Here is a 3,652-nt window from a genome sequence, read left to right as displayed (position 1 = left end):
ATCTTTGAAAATTGTTTTTTTTTAAAAAATAGAGAAAATGGGGCGGACATACTAGAGCCCGCCCCTTGAAAAGTTGTTTTCAAAAAAATTTTAAAAAGAATTGGGCGGACATATAATGTTCGTCCCATGAAAAAATGTTTTATAAAAAAAAGAGGGACGAACATATAGTGTTCGCCTGATGAAAGTTATGTGGGACGGATATTTGAGTTACGCTCGACCAAATTTTAGTCGGGTACCGTTGCTTGTTGCCACGGACTAAACCTAAAATTCGATCTTTTTTTTGGTATTTGGTCTTTGATTTTGATCGCACCATTGCAGTTGCCCTTATCAACTAAATTCAAAGCCAATACTGCACCTGGAGAGAAGAATGAGCACGGATAAGAATGTTTCTGGAACCATAGACACTATATTTATTTACAAACAAGTTTAGGCTGCAAAGCTGCAAAATTGGCGAGTCCAATATACAAACTAGCTAAACCACCACTTTCAATGCCAACGTCTTTAAACGTCAAGGATGAAAAATAAAGAACTCCATTTATTCCGGCAAATTGCTGAAGTACAAAAAGAGCCCCACCGATGAGAGCAACTGTGGGCATACATGAAAACTGGTATTTCAGAATCTGTATGTGAACAATGCATTTATTTTTTCCATTGCAGAGCATGAAATGTCTAGCAGAAATGCCAAAGACTTGTACTAAATGTTGGACTACCTCTACAGTTCCAACCAGCTAGCTTCAGAATCACTACCATTATTGTTAATCACTGACTTAAATTCTTCGATAGATTTTTCGACTTCAACCTCTCCCCATAAGTCGCTGATAACATTTTTTGCAGCATCCCATCTTCCCACCTACACCAAAGAAAGAGTGATACTTCCAATTTGTACCTTTACTTACTTCTACCGCCAAGCAAATCTGAAACCACGGTTTAGGGTAAAATGAGTTCATACTTTACATAGCCAGCGAGGACTGTCAACTGTAAACTGCATGTCAAGTGCAAGAATGAAACCAGGTTCACTTGCAATGTACAACAGCGTCCTCCACCTGAATGAAAATCATTCGGTAAATTCTTTAACCAAAAGATCAAAGCTAATTTTGCTGGCAATATCTGAATTTTTGTTTACAACAAGTAAAATGATTTAAGAAAGATCTGGAACAGAAATGAAAAGGAAACATGGAAGCCTCGAGACCGGGCCTTAATCTTTGACAATTCAATGTAAGGAAGAATCTCACCAGTGTGGATCATTCTCGGAAGCAATTCCTAAAGACAATGATGTAATGATCCCTAGGCATGTCCCAATCTGGCATAAAGATCCTAGTGAACCTCTATATCTCGTTGGAGCGATCTACAACACAAGGGTTAAGGAGTTAAACAGAATTCTTTTTCTCACAAGACTTTAGAATAAACAAAATGTTGAATACTCCGGAGGACAGACATTTGCAAGTTTTTTAGTATGAAATAATACCTCCGAAATATAAATTGGAACAAGAACAGTGTTAACACCAATTCCAAGGCCAACTAGAAATCTTCCCAGTAGTATTTCATCCAACGAATGTGCTTGAGCACTGCTACGTTAAAGAAAAACTAGCTTAGCCTCAAAGCCTCAAATAATTCAGCTAGTTTAATGAAAAACCATTAAAAATACGAGAAAACTACCTTATATTTTCATTTTTGGTAGAAAACTACCTTATTATTGCACCAAGAATCAAAGGTATAGTATCAAACTGAAGCGTACGACGACACCCAAGTTTATCAACCAATGATCCAGAGCTTATACTTCCAATGAACGCACCAGCTATAAATATACTAACTACAAGAATTCCCTTCAAAACCGAGCTCGTGGGCTATAGATACAATTGGCCCTTTCATTACCCTGTATAAATCAAACTATTTCAATATTTCATGAAACACTATTCAAGTATGATTTCACAAAATTTTCCCGATTAAAAAACAAAAATTTATCATAAAGCTCCAGTACACAATTATACCCATCTTTTTCAGCTAAATACCAACAATCCACCAACTAAAAAATCCAAAAAAAAAAGGGTCCCTCTTTTGTTTTTATCTTATCTGCTTGATATGATGAAAGATACAGGAAGATAAAATTCACTTACCCAATGTGATACCCAAAGAGGAAATTAGACACGGAAGCTAATAGTACATGAGGAAAAGCTGGTAGCCAACCCAAATCAACCCCTCCATCGTCACCGTCATCATCAGCTACTTTCTTTGCTTTCACTTGATCAAGAAAACAACGAATTTGAGTTCAAAAATATTACACAAATGTGGAAAAAAATTATTACAGAACGAAAATAAAAGAAATAAGAACCTGGGTTTTGAATCCTGGATGGAGAATGATGTTTCTTAGATGATGAAATCGAGTATTGAAGTTTAATGGGTGAAAGATGAATCGGGGAAGAAGCTAAAGAAGATGAAACTGGGTATAGAGAATTGAAACCTTTAATAAATGATGGAACTGTGGTGATCGTTAAAAATGGTGGTGACTGATGAAGTAATGAAAGTTATGAAACACTAGTAGCTTTAGCAGTCCACATGGTCTTTTCTGTTCTGGGGAGTTGACAAAGGAGAAGGTATGGATGGAGTAGCAAAATAAGACGGAAAGGAAATATAACACCGTCTAGTAGTTGTACTCTTGTAGATGATTATTATGATGGCTGCTGACGAGACCAAGGTTCGCTTTATAGGGCGTTTGGATGCACCAGGTGAAGTAGAATTCCGATCAGGAGAAGTCAAGAAGCAAGTACGTAGTTTGCCGGTGTTCAAGACGGTTTTCTAGAAGTAAAAAATCAACATCTTCTAGCTTATGGAACTGGGTACGGATAAAATAAAAGTATTTCTATTTTTCAGGGGCGGATCCAGGATTCTCTCTTGAATAGGCTGGATTATAACAATCGATAATGCGGCCGAAAGGCGCGACAAATTTTTTGGAATACATCACATAATTAGTGGCCAAATAGTGATCCACCCGTACAATACTAAATAGATAGGGAAATAAAAGTTAAAACGAACACAAATAACAGAAAAACAAGGTGATTACCAAGTGAGAAGAAAGGAGTAGAAAGATAGCGGGTGGAAGAAAATTATTTACTTTAAACATGACTTAAATTCTGATCACCTCATAGTATGGGCTAAAAATTACATACAATTAGCTAAATGCAACTAATATGTGAGCTAAACATAAAATTTAACCTAAATTTTTATACTAAAGTTTTTCTACCCAAAAATTAGAGACGGCTATAGCCTCCTTTAACCCCTTGCTAGGCCCGTCCCTGCTATTTTTGGTATCCAACAAATATTAGGACAAATCCTATCAAGATGAGCAAACAAAGATTAGACCATTATCACGTACACACTAATAATTAAACAATGTGATAAGTAAATAAACAAATTTGATAGTTTCCTTGGGCAATTTCTATGAGGATTGTCGACTTCAAAATTTGAGAAGCCAGGTTGGGTTAGCAAATGAATTTTTTGCCAAAACGCGATAAGTGATTGATGATGTCCCGAGTGGATTATAGAATTGATGCAAGACTAAGGTATTGTCGCGCCGAGACGGAAGCAATGATGCGAGCGACAATGGCATTACCACTCGTCAATGCCATTGACACCAACAACTATATTTTATCATTGT

The 3,652-nt window shown here is 36.5% G+C and overlaps 1 pseudogene; it reads right to left on the bottom strand.

Annotated features, from left to right (window-relative positions):
- Positions 1–515: 515 nt before the first annotated feature.
- Positions 516–2,516, bottom strand: LOC113333300 (annotated as a pseudogene).
- Positions 2,517–3,652: the final 1,136 nt, after the last annotated feature.

The sequence above is a fragment of the Papaver somniferum genome, chromosome 1 (genome assembly GCF_003573695.1).
Source record: "Papaver somniferum cultivar HN1 chromosome 1, ASM357369v1, whole genome shotgun sequence".
NCBI classification, from domain to species: Eukaryota; Viridiplantae; Streptophyta; class Magnoliopsida; order Ranunculales; family Papaveraceae; genus Papaver; species Papaver somniferum.
This window is presented reverse-complemented; position numbering and strand designations above follow the sequence as displayed.